This window comes from Pteronotus mesoamericanus, unplaced genomic scaffold (genome assembly GCF_021234165.1).
Source record: "Pteronotus mesoamericanus isolate MK-2021 breed Mesoamerican mustached bat unplaced genomic scaffold, CSHL_Meso_final scaffold_54, whole genome shotgun sequence".
NCBI lineage: Eukaryota > Metazoa > Chordata > Mammalia > Chiroptera > Mormoopidae > Pteronotus > Pteronotus mesoamericanus.
The window spans coordinates 48,474,650-48,489,476 of NW_026555321.1; positions in this window are offsets into that span (position 1 = coordinate 48,474,650).

A 14,827-nucleotide genomic window follows, 5' to 3' on the forward strand; every position below is an offset into this window, starting at 1 on the left:
TCTCCCCCACTAAATAGGGTGTGAGCATTGTAGCTGAAGTGATGTTTCTAAAATGTAAATCAAACCATGTTGCCTCTTTGTTTAATACTCTGCAGAGCCACTTCATTTTCTGGGATCATATGGCCCCTGCTTGAGCTACCCTCTCAATGTCCCAGTTCACTCTTGCCATAGTCTCCTGTCAGCCCACACTCTTCCCTGTCTCAGAGCCTTCCCATGAGAACCTCCGCCCCCAAGTTGGGAAAACTTAGGCCTTTCTCATTCTGCACATGTCTCCATTCAGATGGTCCTTCTTCAGACACATCTCTCCCATGGACTTTATCTACATAGGCCTCCCCCTTTATTCTTCATTAGAGTACCCAAATTACTTCTCTCTGCCTCAGTTTGCAAAATTTGTTTATAAATAGTTGTATTTGCTCATGTATTTCCTTATCTCTTTACTCAAAGACTACAAGAGATGGTGCCCATTTCACTCTCTGCTGTACAGCAAGTTTCTAACTGTACCAGACATGTAGTAAGCACAATAGATGTTTCTTAAATGAATAAACATTTGTTATTATAGAAAGAGGATGATAACTTTGAAGAGACACATTTGCCCAAGAAGAGACCAAAGTTAAGCCTTCTGCCCAATGATAATATGTACTCATTTAACCCTCTATGTCTTTTCTGCCCTGTCCTCTTGTCCTTTAACCAAATTTGGGATTTACATGAACCAAGGGCTCTCCAATGTGCGGAGGCCCAAGGAAACTCCGAATCAGTCCATTGTTTATGTTTCATTCACAGATTTTTGACCCCTTTATATTTTAAGAGAAATCTAACCTTGATTCAGTTATAGTTGGTGGAAACTATTTTATATAATTGCCTTCATTTAAAAAAAAATCAAAACCTTTTTTTGCTGACACAGGAAGTGTCATATTTTGTCAAGACTACATGAACTTGAACCCAAAGAGGTTTGAATTCTACTGCAACCTCAAAAACCACAAAAATGGGAGATATTCAGGAAGTCAAATGTCAAATGTCCTTGTGCCTTATCGATAGGGTCTAACATTTTGTTCATTTTGTTAAGATTTGTATGTTACCAGTTTTACCCCTTCCATAGTTTCTTGGTACAGACATGTGATACAATGTGGGGCCTCTGGCTTTAGAAAGCCATTTTCACAGCAACCCCTTTTAGCCTTTGAGTTTATAATGTAACCTTTGAAAACAGCTGGTCCAAATTCCATCTTGTCTCAGACCCACACAGACCTCCTCTGCATCATGTTCAGTTTGAGGACAAAGGAAGTTCAGGGAGGCACACTGAGCTAGATGTGATTTGGCCAAGTGATTACAGCTGTTTTGCAAGCAGCCACCCAGAATGCAGATTTTATTGTTGTTGTTGTTTTTTTAAATCTTTACATGACTTATGGATCTATATATTTTTATACTTTTTTTCCCCAAAGCTGAGATAGAAGGATTAATTCTCCTGTGTGTTCTACCCAAAGGATACCTCTTCATGACTTAGTTAATCCCCAGCTACACAAAGATGACTACAGTCTTAATTTCCCTCAGTGAAGTACAGTAAAATTTACTTAAATAATGTATGTGATACTCTTCAACTTTGAATGAGAGTTGTATGTAGGCAACATATGGTAAGAGAAAAGATCTAGCCCTGAATCTGAGGTCAGACAGTCTTAGGGTAATATCTTAGCTCTTTCACCTATAAACTACATTACCTTGACCTCAGTTTTCTCATCTGAAAAACAAGGCTAAGTAATAGAAACTTACATGTCAGAGGGTTATTCCAAGCCTCAAAGAACTTAATGCAAATATATACTTAGCTCATGGCCTGGCATATCTTATGTACTGAATAAATAGAAGCCAGTATCATGATTGCTCCCCCTCTGCCTTCTGAATGAGAAATAGGTAACAGCAAAGCTGCCTGAGGTAGAATCTGGGCATTTGGTTGAGATCATTCAGTGTGTGCATCAGTCTTGGCACACAGTTCAAATTCCTACTTCAGTAAAATGGTGAGTGACTTTATGGCATAAATCTTATGGAGAGCTCTTTAGGAGACTAAACTGGAAGTATTATGTGTTTACTATTTTTAAAATTTTATGTACTGGAATTTGAGATATGAACATAGTTAAAATTCAACTACATATGAAAATATTTTCATCCCTAAATTAAGAGTTTCCCTTAAAATACCTTGTTTAAAATATATGAGAAAGAAGTATTTCCATATACAGCTATTCAGAACAGAAATTCATACAATTTGGAAAATGGTACAAAAATATTTATTGAATTTTAAAGCTTGTGCATCTCAAGACCTAGCAATTCCACTGTATTTAACACTAAAGAAATGCTTACATCCAAGAAGACAAGCAAAATATTCAGAATAGTGTGGTTTGAAAAGAAACAACCAAAGGTATTTCATGTTTAAGAGAAGCTAATTTCTATAAGAAATAACCCTAAATAAATATTTCAACTGTTAACAATTTGATGTGTGGTTCATAAACAGCCCATTGTGATGAACCAGTGACCTGGCCTTCTTTTACCTTGTGGCTCTGCCATCCCCTAGGACTTTGGAATCTTCTGCTAAATCCTTTGCATCTAGCTGGCACATGCAAGTTGAGAAAAAGGATAGAAGACCTCATGAGGTTTTAATGGATCAGGACTAAAAGTATCATACATCATTTCTTTCCACAATGCCTTGCACAGAATTCAGTAACCTAGTCATAGCTAATTCATGACGTGGTCTAGATACAGTTTCAGAAAGGGAACCAGGGCTTTGGTGAACCTAGTTCCAGTTTTTTGATACAAGAATTTTAAAGGAATCAGGTAGATCTATGTTTACTAGTAAAAGAGTCTTACAGAAAATACTATTGAGTGAAAAAATAAACAAGTGACATGTTCCTGGATGGGTACCTTAGGAAGCAGACTATGAGTTAAAGTTCACTGTTTAGTATATTTATTAAGGAATATTTTTGCAATCAACACCTAAGGGAGCAACATGGGGAGGGAGAATTTGAACTGTGATGAAAGCCCAATAGCAGCCTCAGTCATGCCATCAGAGATCTCTGAATCTAGAAATGTTATCCTGAGTTGTCCTAAGTTGAGCCAACATGGCAAGACATTTATATGTTTACATTCAACTTGCATGAAAACTTTGACATTGGGATCCAACAGAACTCGATCAGTTATTGGATGTTGGCAGCCTCTGGAAGAGACAAGATTCAGGCCTGAGGTACCTAGGGACAACTGAGGCAGTTCCTGACAGCAGTCCCCACTGAGATGACGAGCCCTTCTTTGAAGAGGGATTTGGGCAGTGCATCAGAGTCTACTACATAATTAAACAATAGAGGTAGTCTACTATAACTGTAAAACAAAGGGCATGCTTATTATCTCTGACCAAATTTCCACAGAAGTACACAGAAAAAACTAGGTAGAAAAAAACTGAAAATTTTATTTTATAATAAATAAGCATCAGGATTGTTGTACAGATGTGAGAGTCAGAGTAAATGTCAAAGAAAACCTCAACCATATCTGTAATGTTTAATATTTTTAAACAAAGAAAATAAATTGATATTTTACTTACTTAATAGAAATTTAACAAAACTGTATTTGAGATGTGCTTATTGTACAAGTGTGATAAGTGTGATCAAAAGAATATTCTACAAGAAGCAAGACCTTCAATTTCAAAAGCATCACATTAAAACAGCTATTATTTATTCAAGGATTGATGGACTTTCCTTCTCTCTTCCTCCCACTGCATTTTGGCCATTTTATTGTTCACTAACATCTCCATCAAAGGATGACTGGGGCTGGGGGCACTGGGTGTGAGGAGGAGAGGAAGGAAACTAGAATCAGAAATTTCCATTACTTGCTAGTAACTCTGGTAAATAGGTTTATTGGGGGAAAAGCTGAAAATCAGTTATTTGGATTATCTGAGCTGTCAACCATCCATGTTACGCCCTCTTCCCATTAGCACAGACTCATGAGAATTGACCATAATTGCATTTGCAGAGACAGTGACTGAAACAAGATTGTTTTCAATGTTTATGTGGTTCTGATTAAATTAATTCTTTTTCTCTTTCAAATGGCACATTATAATAGGACGTTTTGAATAAAGAGACATTTCCTATTGTATTCTCACCTGTTACACATCTACATATCTTTCAGAACAAGACAGTTAATCTAGATATATGAAAATGATTTCCTTCAATTTCAAAGGCCACTTTATCATTTTTTGGTTTGATAATAGAATACTGTAGTTTATTTGGGGTTCCCAGGTGGTAAAAGGTATAATATAATTGATAAAAAGACACACAATAGATATTTGAACAAATATTTTTTGAATTTAATGGAATTAAATATATTTATAATGCCAGTGTTTAAAATCCTTCTGACTTTAAAATCTCTGTTTTATGACTGCCCCTACACTGTGTTTTAGCAATACAACTTAAGCCAATGAAAGATGAGCAATTTTCTGTTGGAATTACAATACTGTGGTGGAAAAAGCTTGGAATACAATTCAAAAGACTAGTATTCCAATTCAGACCATAGCTTATTTCACTTAGTAACTTTGAGGCAAATCCCACAGACTCTGCCTCAGTTTGTTTGGCTATGGATTAAATATACAAGGACAAATTCTATGCTTAATGTTTTACATGTATTTTTGTATCATAATTTTAATTCAATACTGATATTAATCATCTATAGAAGGGTTTCATCAGCATCAAATGGAACAGAAACTTGACTTAACAATATATTGGCTGTTTGATGTTAGGCAAGCTAAATAGCCACTCCAAGATTCTTTATCTGTCTCCTCATTTGTAAAGTCACCAAGTTGCTGTGAAGGTCAAAAGTAAAAGAGCATGTAAGTGCATAGAACACTGCCTGGAATATCCACAGTAAAAGGTAGTTAAGTATGCTCAAATCTCAGCTACCCCTCTAACAAGACCCACTCTGTTTTTCTCCTTTTCTAAGGAAGAACACACATTGTAAAATAAGTATTCTTCAATGACAACTTGAAGACATCTGGGAATTACAAAGGCTGAAAATTCCATGAGTTCGTACCAGCTTTCACTAATACCACTGATCGAAAGACAAAAAAGACAGAGTCAACTGCTTGCCCAAATTCATTTCTAATGATTTCTTCCATTCTACCCTTTCTGCCTCTCTGGGAGTGGTTGTGGCTGTAAAAAACATTGAAGTTGTCAGGAGCAGAGTTAGCTTTCAAGATTGGAATGTTAGAGTATACTTTTCTTTTCCGCAAACCAGAAGGGGCTAGGTTGGATAAGAGTTTCCAGGTTTGAAAGGAGATAGAGCTGCGATATAGAAACTGATACACATAAAGAGCAAGAACACCTTGGGAGGTGGTGATATATCAAAAGAGATGAAAATAGGGCAGGAACAAGACCATGAAGCAGGACAAGATTAAAAAAACACAAAAACCTGTCTACAAGCTTTAATGTGTGTTGCAACCAGAGGCTGACTATATCCTAAAATGTTCCAAATTACGTAATTATAATGGGTAATGGGCTCTTTCTCATAAAACAGAGAGACTTGTTTTCCTGTTTATGGCTAAAGCAAAAAGCATGAGAAGTAGCCCCATTAAGGAAAGAAAGCATCATGATAACTGGTTCATTTGAAGTAAGTTATATTGAGATAATGATTAAACTGGATTAATTTTATATACAACAAATCTTTAATTCTTAAGATGTTGAGAGACGAAATAGGGACAGGAGCTGTCTTTTGTTGTGAATATTTCATTACAAAATATACAGTTGCACATAGAGCCAAAGAAAGGGCTTCTAGTCCTCATTAGAATATAAACACGAAAAGGGTATACCTATTTTGTTCACTGTTGTATTATCAGCTCCTGTGAAATCTTGGGAAAGAGCCATTCCATCTCTAAGACTATTTCCTCATCTGTAAAATGTGGAGGTTGGATTAAATGTTCTCTAAACCCATTCTATTCTAAAATGTTATAGTTCTATCAGAAACTACATATGAAAAATGGTCATTACATTTTTATCTCCATCTCTCATGTCACATCTTCATTCAATGCATGTGTGACCTATGAATATTCCAGTATGACTAGGGTAGAAAAGTATCAGCAATGGGATACAAGATATCTTCAATAGTCTAAAGATACATCTCATTTATTTTAAAAGAATTATTTATTTATTTTAATATGTATTAGAAAAATACAATTAGTTTCTCAACTCCATTTATAATAATGCTATAGTGTTTATTTTTCAAATAAATTTAAGTTACAAATAAGACAACTTGAAGAAAATTATACTTAAAATAAATTATAATGCAAAAATCACAAAGGTGGCACAAAATAGCAACTACTGCTTTTGAAATAGTCATCTCTATCAGTATTTATGGCATATGTCTTAAAGCCCAATTTTGACTAGCTCTCAAAGGGAGTAAATCAAATAAATCACATCTAAAGTGGCCATAACATTTAGCTGGCAGCCTTTAGCACTATATCCATGTTTGTGGTATAGTAACTGCCTTAATTGTACTTTTTAAATCTTTTCCCTAAAATTAAATTTATTAGGGTGATATTGGTTAATAAAATTATGTGGGTTTCAAGTATATGATTCTATCTGTATATTGTACAATGTGTCTACCACCCAAAGTCAATTTACTTGTACTTTTAAAAAATATATTTGTTCTGCTCCTGGCTATGATTGACTATTTAAGAGACCAACTTTCATAAGCAATTAGAAAACTGAAAAATAATACATAACAGACAGTGGACAACAGGCAGCACAAGACTATGAACACTGAGAGAAAAGAAACAAATGAGGTAAGGTGATAATAGCCCAGATTATTTTTGCCTGAAGACACAGTAGTTTTCCTTATCAATGGGGCATACATTTCTATGCCTCAGTGGATGCCTGATACCACAGGCAGTACCAAACCCTATAATAACATGTTTTTCTTATACATACATTTCTGTGATAAAGTTTCATTTATAAGTTAGGCACAGTAAGAGATCCCAAATACTAAAATACAACAACTATAATAATGTACCATGATGAAAGTTAAGCGAATGGCTTTGGGGCCATTTTTAACTAAAATAAGGGTTATGAGCGCAAGCACTGTGATACTGTGACAGTTGATCTGATAACTCAGATGGCTACTAAGTGACTAATGGTCAGGCAGTGGATACTGCAGGGATACACTGGACAAAGGGATGATTCACATTCCAGGTGACATGGAGCAGAGCAGTGAGAGATTTCATAATGCTACTCAAAATGACATGCAATTTAAAACTTATGAATTGTTTATTTCTGGAATTTTTCATTTAGTCTTCTTGGATCATGGTTGACATGGGTAACTGAAAATGCAGGTGAAAACCACAAACAGTGGAGGCCTTCTCTGCTGTCCAGACTGCCTCTCAGGGAATGGGAACCCACATAGGACATGGGGCTTCACTGAGTAGAGGAGAAAGAGGTCAAAGACTGAGGAAACTGATGTTACTGAAATTTGTGGGGCAGAATACTATAGAGAAAGGAGATATGTAGGGAAAAAAACCCTGTTAATAAATATGCTGTCTTTGGCTGATAGAGAGTAAGACTCTATAAGGGAAAAAACAGCTACTGAGGTAAAAAAAATAACTGAAGAAGTATTACCATATCTCTCACTGAAGTAAGACATATTCAAGTTCTCAGCCAACCAGAGAGTGAAGACCCCAGAATGTCCATGCTTCAGGAGTGACGCAAAATTATCCCTAGTACTCTATACCTTCCTTAACAAAATTTTAAAACAATTCTCAAAAAGATTAAATTAACCCATATATAATTTAACTGCTTGCCAGATCAAAGTACAACACTCCTTAAAGCAATATAATCAAATCCACACATTCAACAATTAACATAAATTACGATCAGCATCCAATCAAAAATTACTAGACATGCAAGTGGGTGGTGGGGGGGACCATTTCTCTATATGCAGGAGAAAAATTAGTCAAAAGAAATAGACCAAGAAGTGAAAATAGCAGACAAGGACTTTAAAACAGCTATTATAAGTAGTTGAATTATTCATATTTTTAAAAATAAGTACGGTAAGAGAAATGAAAACTGAAAAAATACCAATGAACTTCTAAAACAGAATAATACTTGAAGTAAAAAATTCACTAAATGGTTGTAATAGCAGCTCGATGCTGCAAAAGGTCAGTAGACTTGAACAGAAAACATAGAGGGAGAATACACTTTTCAAAAACTGATGCTGCAACAATATGTCTGCATTGAAAAATATCAACCTTGAGCCCCACTTCTTACCACATACAAAAATAAACCAGAAACAGATCATAGAACTGAACATAAAATATAAAACTATAAAACTATGATTGTGTGTAGGCAAAGATGTCTTAGGACACAAAAAGTACTAACTGCTAAAAAAATAAATTGGTAAATTGGACTTCATCAAAAAGTAAAAACTTTTGCTACTGAAAAAATATTAAAAAATGATGTCAAGTCAAAGACTGAAAAAAATATTTGCAATATATATTTTAACATAAAATTGTACCCAGAGTATAAAAAGAACTCATAATTCAATAATAAAAAGACAATCCACATTTTAAAATGAGCAAAAATCTGAACATAAACTTTACAAAAGAAATGAGTGGCCAATAAACACGAAAAAACTCCACATTATTGTCACCATAGAAATGCAATTTTAAACCAAAATAAGATATCATTTTACATCCACTAAGCTGATTGAAATGAAAATGACGGATATTACCAAGTTTTGCCAAGGATGTAGACTTGGAAATGTCATACATTGGTGATGGGAGTGTGAAATGGCATAAATATCTTCAAACACAGTTTGGTAGTTTCTTTTAAAGTTAGACTCACCATATATAATTCATCAATTCATCTCCTAGGTATGCACTTAAGAAATATAAAAACATGTCTATGCAGGCTATTTGTATATCTGTATATGAATGCTTGTTGATACACACAGTATGAATGAATCTCATAAACATTTTCCTGAGCTAATGCAGCCAAGCAGCCAAGCAGCAAAAAGTGTACACTATACAATTCTATTTGCATGTAGATCTGAAACAGGTGGATCTAGTCTGTATTGATAGAAATGCAATGGCAGTGGAGTTGGGTGGGAGGTTGCTGGGGCAGGAGCAGAGTCTTTTAGTGTGCTGGAAATTTTCTGTCTTGATTCTATGATGGTTATATGTATTTATGAATATGTACAAACTCATTTAAACATACATTAAAATTAACACATTTATGTTCTAATATGTAAATTATACTTCAATAAATTTGATAATATTTGTATGTTTACACATAGTATAAAATTATTGCAGGTATCCACTTGTACATCTTCTGAATTAGATATCTTTTTGAAATTTCTTTTGTATCAGATTTGTGTTATTCTATGTCTCTCCTTTCCTACTCCTGATAAGTTTCATCTCCTGCCTCAATCATATTACATGACAAACATAAAACATAATTAAGTGATAGCTGTTGCCATGGCTACAATATTTTATGTTGTACAAAAAGAAAACTTCACAAACTCTTCCTAATTATATGATATACCTATGAAAGGCTTGTGGTATACTAATTGAGACCCATAGACCTACAGTCTTCTAGTTCATATTAATGCCATAATGCCTAAGATAATTATTTCTTATGTAGATCTTAAACAATTCTGTATTTTTTCTTCTTCCAAATATAACAAAGTATTTTATCCTAAGTCTCTTTTCCTAAATTCCATGCATTGGTGAAGGGAGTTAGGAAGAACCTTGGAGTTAAGACTCAACATGCTTTTCATGATCTGAAAGTTTCTTTGGACCAAAGATAATACAGACTGTGGATTTTTTTTTTGCCAAAAACATCAGATTTTTGGTTTCAGCTCATGATCCAAAAGTTGAAGGTGTGTCAGCTGGGTAATAGTATCCAGGAATAATTCAGTTTAATGGTCATTGTAGAGTGACAGACAAAATGAATGTCAGGAACATTAAATAGCCAGAAAACAAAAGTATATTGTCAGCTAGCAACAAGGAGAGAATCTTAACAGATGTAATTTATAGCATTACTGTTGATGAAGTTAGTAACCTTTGGCAAGGAGACAAAGAATCAATAACTGCCTGAGAGTGTGCAGCTATAGAAACTTTGTGGGAACTGACCTTGAAATCAGGTAAAAGAAATTCTGGCAAAATATTTAAACCAGATGAAAAAAATTGAGGTTAGTTATAAATAAATGACCAAAAGTGGGGCATTAGAATAACGATTTTTTCAATTTCCTAGAACTGAACAAAGGTTTATTAAAAGTATAGAAAATTGAGAGAATTATACATTGATAGATTCATGGAAAGGACTTTTGGATGAACTGTGGCTTTGAAAGTGCAGAATGGGAAAACATTTTTAAAATTCAGTGGATGCACTTCTATTTATCAGTGCCTCATCTATTTCTCTTCTTTGATTTTATGTTTTTATTGCTGAAATGCTTCTCCAATAGCCTTTTCAATTGGACCATGGTATATCGATGAACAGAGTTAACAGACCAGGTAAGTGATAAGGCCTCAAGGAAGCAGCACATTAGAGCTCAACTCCAACATAATGGGTAGTTAACACCCTTGGGAATGTACAGCTGTTGAACAGAACCAGGATGCCATAATACTCAGGGAATTCAATGAGATCTCATTGGAATTTCAGAGTAAATTTTAAGATGTATAGGAAGCTTAATAACAAAAAGTGCTTTTTCCACTCAAAAGAAAACCATTTCTCATCTGTTCATTTAACACTGATCAGTTTGCTTAATGGACTTTGAGGAAAAGTATGACTCCAAGGTAGAGTGACCCTTCTTATCTTTTAATAGTGTACTTAAAACTCCTTCACAGCCTCCTAACACATTCATCTCTGCTATTCCCTAAAGCTATCATTTGACTTCAGGAAATTTGGAGATTTTTAGGATGCTCACTTTTTACAGTATAAAACACCTCTACAAAGAGCTAGGCAAAAATAGAAGATGCTGTGAGACTGACAAAATAATCAGGTAATTTTGAGTAACTTCATTGCTTAGTGCAGCAAATGAGATATGTTTATATCCTCGAACATTTCATATTCCTGTTTCAAAATGCTTCTGTAAAAAGTGATACTAAAATAAACCTTGACAATTTACAACTTTTTGCTATTTATCCCCTTATCTACATTTACCACTGTATCAACTTGAAGGCAGATAGTAAATAGTATTCTGTGATTTAAGAAAAATAGTAACTATTTCATTTTAGATTCAAGGTCCAAAAATAATTGGACCTGATTCTGTGAACAACTGAGTAACATTCCATAGAAGACTTTTTCACTTTTCATTGTCTTATTCACACACACACACACAAAACACTGCATTCAAACTGAATAAAATTAAGAATGACTTTTATGAAAGAGGATGAAATTTTTAACAGTCATCTTTTTGACTTGGGAAGATTTGATTGAGGGTTTGAATTCTCTGCTATGCACACACTAGTTCTTTGTGTGTGACCAGTGACCAACTCTTTTGTTAGCTGCCTGCATTTGTCCCAGTAATAATAGCAACCACAACTACAACACTTTTCTCTGTTCAAGTGACTGTTCTAAGTCCTTTCCATGTAACTCACCAAACTCTCTGAATAATCTTATACATTAGTTAGCATCATCTCCATTTTGCTACTGAAGGAAGTTAAGACACAAATAAGAAACTTGCCCATGATCACAGAACTTAGGGAGAAATGAAACAGGGGTTTGATGTCTGTATGAAATGATGTCCTTAAATGCACAAGGGACACAACAGGAATAGATATAATATATGAAGTATCACCTGTGAATATCCTTCAGCTAAAAAATACCAGCCAGGTAGAAATGAAATAGTAAAAACCTAATCATGTAGGGTCAATATCTATGTCCAATTGTAGAACTGAGAAGATCTTTCTTATAGTTAGTCTACATGAATTTGTGTTAAAGAAGGTACAAATTCCGAAAGCAGGGCAGGGTACCTTTTGCAATATAATAAGGAAATTTTAGAATACTTTCTGGTGGTACTTCATATTCCTAAAAAGTGATCTCCACCAGAATGCAACTTTAAAAAATCACTAAGCTTTTGTGGCTTACTAAATAGTAAGCTGGTCAAAGAGGATTGGTTTTCTGATCTATTATTATGGAGTGGGGCATAGTCAAGATTTACTATGCAGGCACTGAGATTGGCACTTTACATGTGGCATGACATATAAGATTAGGAATTATGTCCTTTCTACATATTTGGAGCATGAGGCTCAATATGTGTTAAAAGTCACACAGCTGCTAGGTGACAATGATGGGATTCATATCCTTCTCTAGCTGGTTGCAGTAGCTCTCACTTTCTACTACCCTGCTTTGAATCCTATCACAGAAGCTCTAAATACCAAAAAAAAAAAAAAAAAAAAAAAAAAACCCAAACAGATATCATTGTCCAGAATGAGTTTCAATTATCAGCTCATCTGCTGAGTTGACATTTTGGTTTTGGAAAAGCATGTCATTGGTTAGCCTTTCACCCTGTTTTCATCTCTTCTCTTTCAGTTTACACATGAGATGATTACCTTAAATGTTGATGATTGCAAATAAGTCATATCTGGTGATTTCACATTACCTATATTTTCCAAACAAATGAAGCATAGGAGAGGTGGGAAAATGACCCAACCTTGTTCTTGAGAGGGAAGATGCTTAAAAGCATGTGTGAAAAGTCCCCAGGGGAAAATATTTACTATTTTTTTACTAGTTTGGCTCAGTTTCTGTCCCATAATCATTTTCTTATCAACAAATATTATATATTTACACAGGTGCTTCTCTGATTTAATTGTTTGGAAGCAGAGTAATGTCTATGTGACTCAGATTTGGTGGTATAGTCCAGCTGCAATCTGACAGGTAAATAATTACCACTAATCAAAGCCTAAATGATTTCAGGTTCTTCAAAATCAGATGTGAGAAATGGGATAGGGGTTATAAATAAACTGATAGGAATATGGAGAAAAATAAGAGCTTGGCAGTCCAGTCTTAGGTAAAAACAACAAAGAAAAGAGTTAACAACAGTATGACCTTGGCTGACACCTGTGTTATAGTAGGAAGGCTTCTGCTGAGGCTCTCCTAGTCCTCATTCATGCAGAATTAGCTTGTGGATTTTAGGATCCTGTCTATAAAACTCAGTTGGATGATGAGTTAGTTCCTTTTCGGTCCTTGAAGTATATACAGATTTCTTGACATAGAGAGGGAGAAAGTGTCTCTCTGTGGCCAGTATCAGTGGTATTTAAAATAAAAATTAGGAATCAACATATTCACACCTTAAGAACAAATCATATGCTCTTAGTGCTTAGTAAGTGAACAGACTTAGGTGGGAGGCTGTCCATCATCTAGGGGCGAGTGGCTTTCAGTACAGATTTTCATGCAGTTATTATGAAGGATACCTTTCCCAAGGTCCAAGCTCCTACATGATATATTCATGAGCTTTGAGCTTTGAGGACATTTGTTTAAAAGTCAGTCTGAGTCAATGTAGAAAGACTTTCAGCCTTTTTGCAGTGCATTTTTCAGTTTCCTGGTAATGAACAAAACAGATCTGATAATTTTCAATAATGTACGCAGGAAATGTGTGGTGTGGGTCTGCAGCTTTCAAGCAGTTGACACAGAAATCTAGTTCAATCAGTGCTGAGAGTCATGCCTTAGGAAGCCTTCTGGGTTTTGGGACCTGTCAGGATGGCTGTATCAACCACAACAAGGCCATATTTTGACTGGTTTTCATCAATTTGACTCTGGCATTTTTTTCCTGCCTCTTGTAAAAACATTTGGCTTCAAAGCAGAAAAAGAATTTTTTAGTTGTAATTCAGAGTACTGTCTTATCATCTCTCATAAAATGTGGGTTGGAGAATTTACCTTTTGGTTTGTCCCCTGGCAAGAAGTAAGCAAGAGTCCAGTATCAGAGGAAAATATTAATTGACCACTTTACTTTCTCTTCTTTACTGTCTTCTGAAATCCCTTCACCCTTAGCAGAATTCCTACCATGACCTTGACTGTGAAGATTAGGAGGAAACACATGCTCCCTTTTTTTTTCAGAATGAGCACCCCAAATATCACCATCCAAAAAAAATACCAACATCTTAAGGAAATGGTTCTAACTGACTGTGAGGTCTTCCAAGATGCAATACTATGCGCTGACTCAGGGAAACTTAGCACAACATGCTGAAAACATTTGCAGGTCTGGAAAATAACTGGTTTAATAATTCAAGATGCTTTTAAGTTACAAAAAAATACATAAAAAACAAATAAACCTCCCTTTCTGAAGTAATGTTGCAGGGTAACATACCTCTAAAATGAAGAAAACAGAGCCTGCAATCAAATATAAATTAAGCTTTGTGAGACTCCTAAACAATTGACAAAGTACCTCACTATCCCACAGACCCCAAATGAACCAATGGAAATAACTATTTCATGACTTCAAAATATTTATATGAAGAGTGAAATATTTAGTCAATACCCCAGATGTATTTTCATCTGAGTGTCATACAGCTCTGTGCTTCCAAAGGCATTTTCTAAATGTTTCATATTCCTGGATGACATTTCAACCATACATTCAACACATTTACCCATTGATTTAGTGTTGCTTCCCCAACATTTTAAAATTTTAACCGAAACAACTATCTTGTCAATATATTACCATAATATATGATTGAAAATATACCACTCTTTGAAGATGTGCTCAAGGAAATCAATTCTCACCTCCTCCTTGCCTTTCAAATATGCCATGAAGTAGGTAAGATGAAAATAAAATGTATCAAAGAATTCATCTATGGAAATCTTTGCAGGAAATAATCCAT